Raw genomic sequence first — 17,690 nt, forward strand, 5'->3', positions numbered from 1 at the left:
TTTAGCCAATGTCCACAGTGAACACTGAGACAAAATCAATTTATTCATTTCAAAATGTTATGTAACTGAGCGGTAACAACAATGATTGTGAGTTACCAGGCATAATAGCCAATGTACACAACACAGATGAACGTAAATATACAAAGATTTATTACAAATGTTATACATCAATGAGCAACAATAAAACTTGAAAATTGCTGGGTCAGTAAGTACACATACAAAATAAGATGATAAAATGTACATACATGTGGACAGGGAAGTATGTAAACATAATGCAGACATCAATAATACCCAGCATGTACCGGCATAAAATAAGCATCAATAAAGCCCTATGCATTTCGCGAGACCCTGCTCGCTCTTCAGGGGCGGATGCATGAATGTTGTATCTGCAATATAAGTAATAAGATCAATAAATGTATGTGGTTGGTAAATGGGGGCAGATGGAATGGTTAGCAAGAGAGGCCTGATGCAGAGACCTCATACTTACTGGAGTCTGAGATGAATCGCCAAACGCTGGATATCGAGATGGCAGCAGTGTAATGCATCCAGCTCGGGAGCTGAGGAGGCGGAACAAAACAAGGCCACAATAGGGGAACATCCGGAGGATCAGCATGGACTGGGTAGGGGTATTTCTCACTGCGGTCTCCACTTAGCCCCTTAACATTGTGTCTGGAAAATGTCTGCAAGGATGCATATATATCAGAGGGCATCATAACTGCAAAATGAACTTATTGTATAGGGTTCTAAGCTTTAATTTATATATACATAAAGATGTAAGTGAGTGAATTAAGGTTATAAGAGTATCTTGGTATGAACAAGCTAACTGAGATATGGAATATAGTAAATGCATGAATGCATGGTTATAAAACTGGTATGGGCAGAGAGACTACGGGGCAATGTAGAATGATATAGTATTACATGTGTATAAAAACAATGTAACAAACCCAATGGGTGTCAGGAAAGTAAAAAAGTTGTACCTCAATAGGAGTGAAAAACATCCAATGGTTGTCAGTTTGTTCTTAGAGATGTGACCGCTCTATCCAATCGCCAAGTAATGAATCAGAATCCCAACCGTGCTGAACGTCCAGATATACCCACAAGACCCCGAAGGCTACACCCCCAGCGTCATGTACGGGCGGTGACGCATGGGCGTCCAAAAGACATCCACCATCAAAGGGGGGTGCACAGATGCAACAACCACCCAACCGTCCGGGATGACCCACACAGCCCACACCTGAGTTACCTCAGGGAGACGTCAGTGTATGGGCGTGGAAAACATGGCGCCGATGTGCAGGTGGCCACCCCCGTCACAGACAGGAGAGGACAGCAAGAGATCAAGAACAGAGCTCCCCTATGCACATCGCAGCCCCCGAGCTGGATGAAAACCACTGCCACAAAAGACCACCAGCGAAAGGGGAACAGCTCAGCCCAGCAAGGCCCCCTGGGAGCAGTATGCAAATATAACTGGCCAAAGAGTGATAACACACTAGATGTAATATGGACAAAGGCTAATGGTAACAACAGACCAGTATGTGGGCTGAATGGGTGTCTTCCACCCGGGTTCAATCAAAAAAAGGAAGATTAAGGTCTGGTGTGACCCCTCTGACACCTCCATCCCTAATAGTGCACAAAAAAAAAATTATTGATGTCTGCATTATGTTTACATACTTCCCTGTCCACATGTATGTACATTTTATCATCTTATTTTGTATGTGTACTTACTGACCCAGCAATTTTCAAGTTTTATTGTTGCTCATTGATGTATAACATTTGTAATAAATCTTTGTATATTTACGTTCATCTGTGTTGTGTACATTGGCTATTATGCCTGGTAACTCACAATCATTGTTGTTACCGCTCAGTTACATAACATTTTGAAATGAATAAATTGATTTTGTCTCAGTGTTCACTGTGGACATTGGCTAAACCTCTCTCACCTCATCTAAAGTCCCAGGGCTATTTTTCTTGTTTTTTTGTGAATAATTCTCTGAGGATCTGAAAAAAACAATTGTTGCTCTACATAAAGATGGCCTAGGCTATAAGAAGATTGCCACGACCCTGAAACTGAGCTGCAGCACAGTGGCCAAGTCCATACAGCGCTTTAACAGGACAGGTTCCACTCAGAACAGGCCACGTCATGGTCGACTGTAGTAGTTGAGTGCACGTACTCAGAGTCATATCCAGAGGTTGTCTTTGGAAAATAGACGTATGAGTGCTGCCAGCATTGCTGCAGAGGATGAAGGGGTGGGGGGGTCAGCCTGTCAGTGCTAAAACCATACGCCGCACGCTGCATCAAATTGGTCTGCATGGCTGTCATCCCAGAAGGAAGCCTCTTCTAAAGATGATACACAAGAAAGCCCGCAAACAGACTAAGGACATGGATTAATGGAACCATGTCCTGTGGTCTGATGAGACCAAGATAAGCTTATTTGGTTCAGATGGTGTCAAGCGTGTGTCGTGGCAACCAGGTGAGGAGCACAAAGACAAGTGTGTCTTGCCTACAGTCATGGTGCTGAGAGTGTCATAGTCTGGAGCTGCATGAGTGCTGCCGGCACTGGCAAGCTACAATTCATTGAGGGAACCATGAATGCCAACATGTATTGTGATATACTGAAGCAGAGCATGACCACCTCCCTTTGAAGACGGGGCCACAGGGCAGTATTCCAACATGATAACAACCCCAAACACACCTCCAAGACGACCACTGCCTTGCTAAAGAAGCTGAGGGTATAGGTGATGGACTGGCCAAGCATGTCCCCAGACCTAAACCCATATGTGGGGCATCCTTAAACAGAAGGTGGAGGAGCGCAAGGTTTCTAACATCCACCAGCTCCGTGATGTCATCATGGAGGAGTCGAAGAGGACTAAAGTGGCAACCTGTGAAGCTCTGGTGAACTCCATGCCCAAGAGGGTTAAGGTGCTGGAAAATAATGGTGGTCACACAAAATATTGACACTTTGGGCCCAATTTGGACATTTTCATTTAGGGGTGTACTCACTTTTGTTGCCAGCAGTTTAGACATCAATGGCTATGTGTTGAGTTTTTTTTTTTTGAGGGGACAGCAAATTTACACTGTAATACAAGCTGTACACTTACTACTTTACATTGTAGCAAAGTGTAATTTCTTGTGTTATCACATTAAAATATATAAAATATTTACAAAAATGTGAGGGGCATAATCACTTCTGTGAGATACTGTATATATAGCCAGTGGGGCAAAAAAGTATTTAGTCAGCCACCAATTGTGCAAGTTCTCCCACTTAAAAAGATGAGAGAGGCCTGTAATTGTCATCATAGGTATACCTCAACTATGAGAGACAAAATGTGGAAACAAATCCAGACAATCACATTGTCTGATTTTTGAAAGAATTTATTTGCAAATTATGGTGGAAAATAAGTATTTGGTCAATATCAAAAGTTCATCTCAATACTTTGTTATATATCCTTTGTTGGCAATGACAGAGGTCAAACGTTTTCTGTAAGTCTTCACAAGGTTGTCACACACTGTTGCTGGTATGTTGGCCCATTCCTCCATGCAGATCTCCTCTAGAGCAGTGATGTTTTGGGGCTGTCGCTGGGCAACACAGACTTTCAACTCCCTCCAAAGGTTTTCTATGGGGTTGAGATCTGGAGATTGGCTAGGCCACTCCAGGACCTTGAAATGCTTCTTACAAAGCCACTCCTTCGTTGCCCGGGTGGTGTGTTTGGGATCATTGTCATGCTGAAAGACCCAGCCGCGTTTCAACCTCAATGCCCTTGCTGATGGGAGGAGGTTTGCACTAAAAATCTCACGATACATGGCCCCATTCATTCTTTCATGTACATGGATCAGTCGTCCTGTTCCCTTTGCAGAGAAACAGCCCCAAAGCATGATGTTGCCACCCCCATGCTTCACAGTAGGTATGGTGTCCTTTGGCTGCAACTCAGCATTCTCTCTCCTCCAAACACGACGAGTTGTGTTTCTACCAAACAGATCTACTTTGGTTTCATCTGACCATATGACATTCTCCCAATCCTCTTCTGGATCATCCAAATGCTCTCTAGCAAACCTCAGATGGGCCCAGACATGTACTGGCTTAAGCAGGGGGACACGTCTGGCACTGCAGGATCTGAGTCCCTGGCGGCGTAGTGTGCTACTGATGGTAGCCTTTGTTACGTTGGTCCCAGCTCTCTGCAGGTCATTCACTAGGTCCCACTGTGTGGTTCTGGGATTTTTGCTCACCGTTCTTGTGATCATTTTGACCCCATGGGGTGAGATCTTGCATGGAGCCGCAGATTGAGGGAGATTATCAGTGGTCTTGTATGTCTTCAATTTGCTAATTATTGCTCCCACAAAACTGCTTGCATATTGCAGATTCAGTCTTCCCAGCCTGGTGCAGGTTTACAATTTTGTTTCTGGTGTCCTTCGACAGCTCTTTGGTCTTCACCATAGTGGAATTTGGAGTGCGACTGTTTGAGGTTGTGGACAGGTGTCTTTTATACTGATAACAAGTTCAAACAGGTGCCATTAATACAGGTAATGAGTGGAGGACAGGGGAGCCTCTTAAAAAAGAAGATACAGGTCTGTGAGAGCCAGAAATCTTGCTCGTTTGTAGGTGACCAAATACTTATTTTCCACCATAATTTTCAAATAAATTTAAAAAAAAAAAATCAGACAATGTGATTGTTTGGATTTGTTTCCACATTTTGTCTCTCATAGTTGAGGTATACCTATGATGACAATTACAGGCCTCTCTCATCTTTTTAAGTGGGAGAACTTACACAATTGGTGGCTGACTAAATACTTTTTTGCCCCACTGTATATATATATATATATATATATATATATATATATATATATATATATATATATATATATATATATAAATATAATTTTTTTATAAAATAAAATATAATATTTACAAAAATGTGAGTGGTGTAATCACTTTTCTGAGATACTGTATATAAAATATATAGTCATTGTTTATGATACACCATGCTTTTGCAGATTAGCATCCAGTTAAGCTTTAGATCTACTGTGAAAGATGATGTTTTGCCGAGTAGATACCTAAGATGTCATGCTTCAAAATTGCGCACGCTCATGGAATGGGGACAAACTATGGTACTAAAAAGTCTCTATAGGTGACACTTTGAAATTGTTTACAGGTTACCTGTTTAGAGTTACAGAGGAGGTCCAGTGCTAGAATTATTGTTCTCGCTCTAACGATCGCAGCAATACCTCACATGTGTTATTTGAACACAGTTTACATAAGTGGGCGCAACTTACATATGTGTTTGCTTCTGCGCACAAGCTCAGAGGGCAGAGGGACAGAGCGCTTAAATTTTTTTTCTTTTCTCTTATTTATTACACTTTTTATTTTTACACTGTCCATTTAAAAATAAAAAAAAAATGTGATCACTTTTATTCCTATTACAAGGAATGTAAACATCCCTTGTAATAGAAATAAGCATGACAGGTCCTCTTCATTGCGAGATCTGGGGTCAAAAGAACATTATATATATATATAGATGATTGATTGTGATTAAGAAAAAGTAAAAAAAAAAATTGAGCCCCCCTCCCACCCCCCATACAGGCACATAGAAACGTAATGTCTTGGCACCTTGCATGAAAAAGTCAATTGCGCTATGTTACATACATGTCAGAGTGAGAGGAATAATCCTAGCCCTATTATTTACGGTTAACTCTCAACTGATAACCTGTAGGGGCTTTTAAACTGTTGCATATGGAAAATATAGAGTACTGAAGTTTGTTGCCATTTCAAAGGCACATGCAATTTTAGGGTTTGACATGCTGGGTATCTATTTACAGTTCTGCTCAAAAGTTTGCATACCCTGGCAGAAACTGTGAAATTTTGGCATTTATATTGAAAATATGACTAATAATGCCAAAAAACTGTCTTTTATTCAAGGTTAGTGATCACATGAAGCCATTTATTATCACATAGTTTTTTGGCTCCTTTTTAAATCATAATAACAGAAATCACTCAAATGGCCCTGATCAAAAGTTTACACATCCTGGAATGTGAATTGTTTAAAATGGCTATTAAAAGGTTAATTTCCCACATTTGTGGCTTTTTAAATCACAATTAGTGTCTGTGTATAAATAGTCAATGAGTTTGTTAGCTCTCACATGGATGCACTTAGCAGGCTAGATACTAAGCCATGGGGAGCAGAAAAGAACAGTCCAAAGACCTGCGTAACAGGGTAATGAAACTTTACAAAGATGGATAAGGATATAAAAAGATATCCAAAGCCTTAAATATGTAAGTCAATACTGTTCAATCATTTAATAAGAAGTGGAAAATTTGGGGATCTCTTGATACCAAGCCAAGGTAGGGAAGATCAAGAAAGATTTCAGCCACATCTGCCATAGGAATTGTTCAGGATACAAAGAAATACCTACAGGTAACCCTCAGGAGAAATGCAGGCTGCTCTGGATAAAGATGGTGTAGTTGTTTTTAAGGTGCACAATACGATGATACTTGAAAAAGAGCTGCATGGTCATGTTGCCAAAAAGAAGCCTTTACTGCACAAGTTCCACAAAAAAGCCTGGTTACAATATGCCCAACAACACCTTGACATGCCTCATTGGGCTTTTTTGTGGCATTGGCACAGTAAAGGCGCAACCTCATCTTTTATATTTTACCAAATATTTGGTAATTTATTGCATTGTATGCCCTGAAATTACCTTTAGTGTATGTTTTACTGAAATCTCTTTCTAGGGTATCTGCTTTCAGTAATTATACAATGTTTGGGGGTTTTATGTAATCTTCAGGCCCAAAATGTTCTTTTAACCACTTGACCTTCAGAAGATTTTCCCTCCTTTCTGAACAGGCCATTTTTTGTGATATGGCACTGCATTACTTTCACTGACAATCGCGCGGTCACACAAATAGAGCTTTTTTTGGTGGCATTTGATCAGATTTGCGATTTTGTTTTTTGTGCTATAAACAAAGAATGACTGACAATTTAAAAAAAAAAAACACAATATTTTTTATTTTCCGCTCTAAAACACATCCAATAAAAAAATTTAAAAAAAAAAAATTTCTTCATTAATTTAAGCCAATATGTATTCTGATACATATTTTTGTCAACAAAATTCCCAATAAATGCATATTGATTGGTTTGCGCAAAAGTTGTGTACAAACTATGAGATTTAAAAAATTTTTTTTTGTATTCTTGTTTTCTTACTAGAAATGATGGCGATCAGCAACTTATAGCGGGACTTCGATATTGCAGCAGACAAATCAGACACCTAACTGACATTTTGTACACTTTTTGGGGGACTGGTGATATTATTACAGTGATCAGTGCTAAAAATATGCACTGTCACTGTACTAATGACACTGGCAGGGAAAGGGTTAAAATCAGGGGTGACGAAAGGATTAGCTGTGTGCCTAGCTAATGTTTTAGTGTAGTGTGGGAGGTGCTTTTACTAGTGGAAAGCATGGATCAGTGTTTCTGCTTTGCAAAAACACAGGATCCATGCCTTCTGTACTGACAGAATGGCAATCTGCCTTGTTTACATAGCCAGACAGCCATTCTGTCAGTGTACCGAATGAACAACGGGTGCTGGGGGACATTGGGTTTGCGGGACCCGCTATGTAAAATCACATCGGGAATGAGCCAGCGGCGGCGCGCACTCGCGCCAGTACTCGGAAGTGCAGGATCGCATATATTCACGCGTTCCTGCGCAGCGGGGCCGCCCTGTAGCAGAAAAACTGCAATGGGGCAGTCAACAAGTGGTTAAACATGTGCAAAAAATGCAAAAATTGCTCTGGCAGTGAAAGGGATAACCCTGATTTTCTTTTCAACCATCTGTTACTTTAACTGCTTAAAAATGTTATCTGCAGTTAGGCTATTTGTTTTTGTTAAAGTCCACTTAAAACTACATGTCCATCTGAGAGCACCCTGCCCAATGTGTGACAATACAGCTGCACAATTTACTGCTGAATGACCTACATTGTGACTCTGCTAAAGGAAGTGGAAAAAAATAATACATCCACTGGCAGGATCAACAGGTGATAAATCTAGGTTACAATAGGGAATTGGAAAAACACAAACTGCCATGCTATTTTCAGACTGCGGCATATATGTCCTTTTTTATTTTGACTATAATTCCACTTTAACTTTTTAATTATTAGTCAGTGAAGAATGAATGTTAACTTACAGGTAAACATTTTTAGGTGCCAATGTACAGACAAACATTTTTACAAGTTATTAACCTCTTAGACTTGTTGACTAATTAAGTAGCATAGTCCACAGTGAAAAAGTTGTTGACCCTGCTTGAAATGACACCTTACATTGCAGCAGGTGATACTACAGTTGAATGCACAAGCTTCAAAATCTCTGTACATCAAGAAATCCTCTGTTAAAAGACAACACTGCCCTCAGCTGAGACCTAAGTCTGTAGCCTAATCCTTTTGTTTGGCAAAAGTCTGGGTCACTGTTGGGTCAATGGGGTCGTTTGAGTTCACAACTGGCATAGATGAAACCAGTCAAACAAGACCACCAAGGTTTTGAATTAATCTTTCTTCCTTGAGGAAAGGGGTAATTTTGTTCAGAAATGTTTTATCGGCAAGAGGCTTTTCACCGCTAACAATGTACTTGTTCTCTTTCGTCGTACATGCACAGTTCCTATTAGTGTCTCTAATAGGACACTGGATACTGGGTATTATTTCTCACTGTTAATGAGTTCCTTGCAAGTACGGGGAAAGCTAATGTTCTAGCTAGACTGTCTCAATATAGCCAGAAAAGAAAAAAACAGTCTGACTTGATGTTATTTAAGCAATACTACAGAGAATTTAATGGCATTATTGTCAGAAAAAAAGCCAGTGGAATAGGGTGTTCTAGGACAGTCAGGTATAAGGGAACCCTCATTGGAATCAGTTGCCTTTCATGTCCTACAAAATTACACTTGAATGTATCTATAAAGCTTAACCATAATTCCTTCAAGAGACAAATAGAAGTGACCAAATATGTAGGATGAGTTTGTTAAAAAAAAAAAAGAATTAATGACTAAACAAAGAAAAACATAGGTATAGCGTGTATTAACCACTTAGAACGAAGGGTTATTTCTAGAAAATGAAGTAGCATCTTCGAATGTTATAGCATCCAAGCTGTTTTTCCTATGCAACATTATTTTACTCTATACATCAGCCTTTTGTGTATAATAATACTAGCACAATCAAGGTAAATATGGTCCACTGATGAAGTAAAGTCCACTCAAGTATCTTTGCCAAAAGAAAAGAGTCCCTCTAGTGAAAGGAATGGTGTACCAAGTTGTAAAAAGTAATGAAGAGTGAAACATAAATAAAAGACCAGCCAAAAAAACAAATAGTTAGAGAACACCACATAAAAATAGAGAATTTCTGAATACTAGACCAACTTTTACTTTGGCTCAGAAAAAAGACTATTTAAACAAGTCTCAGCCTTATCTAATGAAGTGTTCTTATTGTTAAGTGCTAATCCTTAAAGGGTTACTAAACCCACAACAGTAAAATCTGTCTGTATATGCAGAATAGCATGCTTGTGATACTCACTATGGAACTTAAGGGGTTAATCCTTTGTACTGTGTAAAAAGGCTCTTTGATCCTGTATGGACAGATCCTCTCCCTCCTGCAGAGTCTCTCTTGGCAAGTCCAGATAAGACACAGTGAGGGTAGTACTGCTGCACATGCTCAGTTTGGTCTCTATTGCTGGAGAGAACATTTCCTTGTTGAGCTGAGCTTTTCAGGTCACATGATATTGACATCACACATGTAGGTGTGTATACAGATCCTAAATGACAGCCCACTCTCTCCCTCCCCCTCCATTCCCAGTAATTAAAAAAGAACACAGTGGGTGGGATGTCACATCTTAATTGATGGATGATCCGCCTCTCATAACAGCATGAGAACACAGGTTGTGGTGGAAATCTCCTCCTACCTGAACACTCAGCACTCGGGCAGACCCTGCAATTTATAATGTGACCATGGTATACAGCTCATCCAAAGAGGTATATAGTGGCAGTAAAAAGAATATTTATAAGCTGTGGGAACTGGGGGTCTGGGGGGGCTTTTTTATTTTACTGGGTTTAGTAACACTTTAAGTGTAGCAATCCAAAGCAACTAATCAGAACTTACTCTGCCAAAGTCAGATCAGTGCTCTGTATACCTAAAGAATACCTTGGCATCTGGTCCAGACAGGTTTTAGGCAGCTTATTATCATAAATTTGCTAATACGCTGGCCCCTTATCTGGGGAGGTTCTTTAACTCCCAAGGATGAACCACTCCCTTGACTTGAATATGAATATGGCATTCATCTCCTTGATTCCTAAACCTGGGAAAGACTCTGGTGAAGTTGAAAACTATAGGCCAATTTCCTTAATCAATAATGACCTCAAGCTACTTTACTAAAATTTTGGCTAATAGACTGGCATCCTTCATAAATACTTATATCCACAAAGAACCTGACCAAATACGCCGGGCGGTTGATCTTATTTCTACACTGCAGTCGGGGTGGGCAGGGGGTTAATTTCAATCTGGTATGCTTCTATATATTTATCTCCAAAAAGCCTTTGACTCGGTTTCTTGGCATAGAGCGCTCGCAGGAGAGTAAGAAAGTTATTTCCAAAACCCCAAGCCTCCAGCAGCCTCTTTGGGCTGCTGGAGGCTTGGGGTTTTGGAAATACCTTTCTTACTCTCCCGCGAGCGCTCTATGTGAACCCGTTGGTGAAGGTGAGGCTTCAGGGCTTTCATTCTGAATCAATTTCAATCACCGGAGGTACTAAGCAGGGGTGCCCCCTTTCTCCCCTCATTTTTCCTATTGCAATCAAAACTCTGGTGATTGCAATCAGGTTAGACCCAAATATCCAAGGGGTAGAATGTGACAGACAAAATCAAAAGTGTGCGTTATTTGCCATTATTCCATATCTAGGGATTCAATTGACTTCCTCTCTGTCATCCCCTTATAAAGCTAAAGCTATCTGCCCCTACACAGTAAACTAGAGGAGGACATTCAGAGTTGGGCGGGACATGATCTTTCCTGGCTGGGTAAGATCGATTCTATAAAAATGACACTTCTTCCCCGTATTTTGTATTATTTTTTTCCCTACCCATAGCAATCAGATTTATCTAAATTTGTCCGCTATGTGTGGGGTGGGAAGGGTCATAGGCTCTCCAAACAGGTGTTATATGTCCAAAAACGGCAGGGGGCCTGGACCTTCCTCCTCTAGCCCGTTACTATCAGGCTGCGCAGGTTGCTCAGCTGTCTGCGGTATATGTCTGATCAGAAAACCTGGATTGGATATTGACTGAGATGAAGGCAGTTAACTGGGTGTCATTGGATTTTGTTAAATGTCAACCAACAAGGCGTAGGGTGCCAATTTTAAGTCCTGTCCCTATCTAACTCTTTGGCTGTCTGTGATGTCTATCGGGGAGTGCGTAGCAATCCAAAACTAGTCTCAACCTTTTATCCACTAAATCATCTCTTTAGCAACCTGCATTCCCCACTGGATAGGATCCTGAGACCTTTCACTGGTGGTTGAATAAAGGCCCTTATAGACTTGGACACTTTCTGAACCCTAGGGGTCGGTTCACAATGGCCCACTGTCGCTCTGAGTTTAAAATGCCTATGTTTAAATGTTTTCGCTTCCACCAAATCTCTCACTTTTTTTACAGTCTTTAGACCCATTAGTGACTCAAGATCCTAAATTTACTCCCTATGAGACATGGTGTACACAGGAGGCAGGGCATAGGAGAGGCATTTCTATTTTCTACAAGCTGCTGCTTGACTCTACCGAGTAATTTCCTTACATGCAGGCATGGGACACGGATCTGGCCTCTGACAATGATTTTGACCACTGGCAATCGTCCTTCTACTTAGCTTACAAAGGTGTGCTAAACATCTCCCTTGTGGAGGCTAATGTCAAGGTTATGACTCGATGGTACATGGTCCCTCTTCGGTTGTCAAGGCTTTATCTATCTTCGTCGCCCCTGTGTTTCTGAGGATGCCAAGGACTTGGAACTATGTATCACATCTGGTGGGAGTGACCGAGGTTGCTGGGTTTCTGGAACATGGATTTTGCACTGATACGGAAAGTTTCAGAGGTTTTGGTCCCTCAGCATCCATGTATTTTTAAATGAGCTTATTGAACATTTGCCACGCTCTAAACAGCGACTGAACTTTTTTATACCCTTGGCGGTTAAGCTTTGCATTGCCCATTCAAGGAAGAAAGCTTCTGTGAGCATGTTATTGTACAGACGAAAGGTGTCATGGATCATGCTTAATGAGCAAATCTCTAGTGTTATTAATTATACTGCTGAACGGTTTGAGACCATCTGGAGTCCCTGGGTGGACTATGTACATGTGAAACTCTAGAAGACTTGATTTCATCAGGCCCTTTCCTGGTGAACACCACTTCCTCGCCTTCTCTCGAAGTTTCCCTTTCCCTCTCTCCTTATTTTCCACTCTTTTTGTTTTTCTGGTCTCTTTCTTTTCTGTTATTTCTGAGAGAAGAAGTATATGGTATTTTCTCCCATGCCATTATACAGCTGGAGTCCCTGTTACTCTTTTGAGTTTTATGATAATACAGTGAAAAGATTGCTATGTCTTTTGCTAGTCTTTTATTTGGCTATATGGCAATGCTTTATGTGTGGCTGTGTTTTCCACTCACTATTTTTGTAAACTTGTGTCAGGGTTCTGTCTGTCTTGATGCTTTATGTGATTTCTCTTGACCTGATTGTTAGGACTCTTTCACACGGGCAGCTGTTCTGCCGCTGTTAAAAGCATGTTTCGTTATTTTGAAATTCCAAGACTCCAGGCAGTGATCATTTGCAATTGCACATTGTGATTAGCAGCGTTTACATGCGGCTGCGTTTAGCTACGGTGAAACATTCTTGCCAATTCAGATGTTCTTCCTGTTGTTTTTCTTTTCATGTTGCCGCTGCTATCCGCAGGTGAAATAGTTCACTGCGATTACCTGCGGTTATGTGATAGCTGCACTAAATCGGCCCTGGACACAGTCAAATTTATTTTCTCTAACCGCTCAAAACCCTCATGTAATGAAACTGTCGCTAAACGCAGTGTGTAAATGGGGCCATAGGAAAGCATTGTGTGAGTTTAGGTGCGGTAGATAACTTCATGTATCCGCAGTTAAAAGCTGAATTCTATCCACCCGTGTGAAAGGGGTCTTAATCTTCTCACAACAATGATAATAAAAATGGTTGAAAGTAAAAATCACACTGCAGCAAACCACATGGTACTGTGGTACCATGTGGTTTGGTGGCCACATCAAGCGCTCGTTTCCTAGATGTGTGTTGGGGTGCCAATAACAATTAATGGCATCCATGCGTCTAACAAGGGCAGTGCATTCCCGTGCGGTGTAAGAAATGTGCATGGAAATGCATGATTCCCACACTGCAAGTAGGGTGAACGGGCTCTCCCGACTAAACATGTAGCATTTCATGCATGGCCCCAAGCATAATGCAACAGATACAGAAAAATACAAAAATAGTTGGTTCACCAGAACTTCCTGGTCAGCATTTGCTATGCAGATAAAAAACAGGATAAATCACCGCGCTATATTAAACTAAATAATGCAAAACCACCTATTGACAAATAAAGAATAAATTGTAAATTAAACCCAATCTAATGTGACAAATAAGTGATCAAATATATAAAGCAGCTACTAAAACGTGAGATACACACATAACAAAATTAGGTAAAAGAGGAGCAGCGCTGTGAGAAATGTTCCATGTGATGAACAGAATTAGTACATAGGTAAAAAACCAAAAAATTGGGATAGGCTCCAAGTTCATAGGTTATATAAACAACTGGACTGTCCTATTGAGAACCAATCTTGATGGTAAATACGGGACGTGAATATGGGAATCAATGAGTCCTTCACCACACCACTGTGATAATAAAATTGTGCGCTTACCAAATGGCAAGCTTAGAAGAGCTTGCGACCTTAACCCGGTCGGGGCCTTTCAAGGTGGAACCATCAAGGAGAGACACACCACTTGGTTTGAATTAGGCACACTGTTCTTCCAGTTACCACTCTAAATGGAGATGTGACCCCAGGCTAGTCGTGCTCCCGACTGGTCCCCCCTTAGTTAAAAAAACAATCTTGTTTTTTTAACTAAGGGGGGACCAGTCGGGAGCACGAGTGAGCCCCGTGTGCCCCCCACACACATCCGTCCTTTTCCTTGGCTTTGGCAGCTGCACAGCTCTGCACACAGCGAGGCTTCTCCCCTTGCCCTGTGTGTGTGTGTGTGTGTGTCTGTGCTCTGCCCGGTGGAGAAACCCCCCTCCAGCAAAGCAAGCGGCGGCTTCATCTCCACAGACACCCGGCAACTACAGCGGCACCATTGCAGCAGGTTTATCCCTAGCCTGGGGTCACATCTCCATTTAGAGTGGTAACTGGAAGAACAGTGTGCCTAATTCAAACCAAGTGGTGTGTCTCTCCTTGATGGTTCCACCTTGAAAGGCCCCGACCGGGTTAAGGTCGCAAGCTCTTCTAAGCTTGCCATTTGGTAAGCGCACAATTTTATTATCACAGTGGTGTGGTGAAGGACTCATTGATTCCCATATTCACGTCCCGTATTTACCATCAAGATTGGTTCTCAATAGGACAGTCCAGTTGTTTATATAACCTATGAACTTGGAGCCTATCCCAATTTTTTGGTTTTTTACCTATGTACTAATTCTGTTCATCACATGGAACATTTCTCACAGCGCTGCTCCTCTTTTACCTAATTTTGCTATGCAGATGCATAGTGATATCACCAGACCTCCACAAAAGTGCTAGAGACTTATTTATCTTTAAAATGTAATATTTTTTTTGCACAATCTGCTAGATTTTTGGCTATGTCATTGTTTACTTTAAGATTTTATGTCCACTTTAATCAATACTGAAATCTCTCATTTAATTTTTTTTTGACAAAAGGATTTGCAACTATCATAAATGTACTTCATAATTAAAAAATCCTGCTACAACATAAAGCCCGACTATCTAGACCCCAAATTTTTCTCTTTATCTATGTGCATATCCATTTCTTTACATATACAGTGGGGAAATTATTTGTTCCCCTGCAGATTTTGTAAGTTTGCCCATTTACAAAGAAATGAAGGGTCTATAATTTCTATCATAGGTGTATTTTACATTATACAGACAGAATATCAACCAAAAATCCAGAAAAACACATGATATAATGTTATAAATTGGGTTGCAGTTCAGTCAGTAAAATAAGTATTTGATCCCCAAGCAAAACATGACTTATTACTTGGTGGAGAATCCTTGTTTGCAAGCACAGAAGTAAGACAATTCTTGTAGTTGGTTAACAGGTTTACACACATCTCAAGAGGGATTTTGGCCCACTCTTCTTTACAGATCTTTTCTAAATCCTTAAGGTTTCTTGGCTGTTGCTTGGCAGCTTGAAGTTTCAGCTCCTTTGATACATTTTCTATAGGATTAAGGTCTGGAGACTGACTAGGCCACTCCATGACCTTAATGTGCTTCTTCTTGAGCCACTCCTTTGTTGCCTTGGCAGTATGTTTGGGTCATTGTCATGCTGAAAGACCCATCCACGACCCATGTTCAGTGTTCTGGCTGAGGCAAGAAGGTTCTCATCCAAGATTTTACAATACATGGCCCTGTCCATTGGTCCCTCAACGTGGCAAAGTCGGCCTGTACCTTTAGCAAAGGAACAGCCCCAAGGCATAATGTTTCCACCTCTGTGCTTGACTGTAGGGATGGTGTTCTTAGGGTTATAGTCAGCATTTATCTTCCTGCAAACACGGCAAGTTAAGTTAATGCCAAAGAGCTCAATTTTGGTCTCATCTGATCACAGCACTTTCTCCCAATCCTTCATTTAAATGCTCATTGGCAAACTTCAGACGAGCCTGTACATGTGCCTTGTTGAGGGAGGGGACCTTGCGGGCGCTGCAGGATTTCAATCCATGGCGACGTAATGTGTTACCATGGTTTGGTGACTGTGATCCCAACTGCCTTGAGATCATTCACAAGCTCCTCCTGTGTAGTTCTGGGCTAATCCCTCACTTTTCTCATGATCACCCTTACCCCATGAGGCAAAATCTTGCATGGAGATCCAGACCGAGGGCGATTGGTGGTTATTTTGTATTTCTTCCATTTGCAAATAATCACTCCAACAGTTGTCTCCTTCTCACCAAGCTTATTGCTGATGGTCTTGTAGCTCATTCCAGCCTTGTGCAGGTCTACAATCTTGTCCCTGATGTCCTTTAACATCTCTTTGGTCTTGCCCATAATGGTGAGGGTTTGAATGGAAGAAAGAGATTTTGTGGACAGGTGTCTTTTTATAAGTTACGAGTTACGAGCACCTTTTTAAATTGACAGGACTAATCTGTGTACCACATGAGCATATACTGTAGCCAGTTTGTGGTAGCCAGAATTATTGTCAGTTGGTAGGGGATCAAATACTTATTTTACTAACTGAACCGCAACTCAATTTATAACATTTGTGTGATGTTTTTTCTGGATTTTTGGTTGATATTCTGTCTCTATCATCTAAAATACACCTATGATAACAATTATAGACCCTTCTTACAACCCTTCTAAACTTACAAAATCTGCAGGGGAACAAATAATGATTTTCCCATATATATATATATATATATATATATATATATATATATATATATCTGACTTGGCAGAATGACACAGACTAGCTAAATGCAAATTATACATGCACATGCAATCCAGAAGCAACAGTCTTTCGCTCTTTAAGCTCTCATTGCAATCATTCAATGATAAATACACTTTTGTGCGAACTGTCAAAACAGTCTGAACAATAATCGCATGAGATGGCAAAGGCAGTAAGTTCCTAGTCAGGCGTTCAATAGTAGCTCAGCAACAGCACCATTGCATTCTCAATGATAGGCAAACAAGTGTGTTCAGAGATTACTTTTCCATTCTGTTATCAAGACCGCCACGCATTCTGAAGATAAGGCACTCTTCTACTGAGGCCTTTTCCCTGCAATAATGTCAAACCTCGAAGTCTTTACAGAAGACAATAGCCTGGAACTTCCAGCAAAATCTTTCTTACTGGTCTTTGAGGAAGCTGGCTTAATTAAGCAGGCTGTCAATTTTAATTAAGGGCAAATATTTAAAATAAAATAAACAGTTACTGAAATAGCGTTTAAAATATAATTCTCTGAAAATAATGTGTGTCAGTTTGTGACATACGTGCAATATATCTAGATATTAATTGCATTAAATTTTTAGGTAATTTGCTGTAAAAACATTTCAGTGTAAGGCCAAGGTTACATCCAAAGCTTGTAGTAAAACCTTATTTTGTTGCTATCATTTTTATAATATTGAGTTAACACTATTTGAGGAGGTAAATGCCAGCACATTAATGAAGATCATCTTGTTGGCTGCTTTGAACCAGTTTTGGAAAAAAGGGTAACCTACAAAGATCTAGTTAGCCTGAGTTATGAAACCTGTAATGAAAGAATACAGTATACAACTTCCTCTGCTGACAACAACTAATCAAGCTTTACATTTTTTGTCTTTGTCCATATTGGTAAAATAAAACACAGAATCGGGTTCCTATGAGCAAATACTCTTTTCTTTGTTCTAGCTGAAATACATTCGCCTCTGTGACTTAACCGAGATAAAAGTGGTACACACAGAGAATGGTTTTGTAGTAATCACAAATATACACCAA

The 17,690-nt window shown here is 40.5% G+C and overlaps 1 protein-coding gene across 3 annotated transcripts in view; it reads right to left on the reverse strand.

The window, feature by feature from the left end:
* LOC141128805 (cyclic AMP receptor-like protein A) overlaps window positions 1-17,690 on the reverse strand; it is a 1,026,785-nt gene that overhangs the window by 91,666 nt on the left and 917,429 nt on the right. The window lies entirely within an intron of this gene.

The sequence above is a fragment of the Aquarana catesbeiana genome, linkage group LG02 (assembly GCF_042186555.1).
Source record: "Aquarana catesbeiana isolate 2022-GZ linkage group LG02, ASM4218655v1, whole genome shotgun sequence".
NCBI lineage: Eukaryota > Metazoa > Chordata > Amphibia > Anura > Ranidae > Aquarana > Aquarana catesbeiana.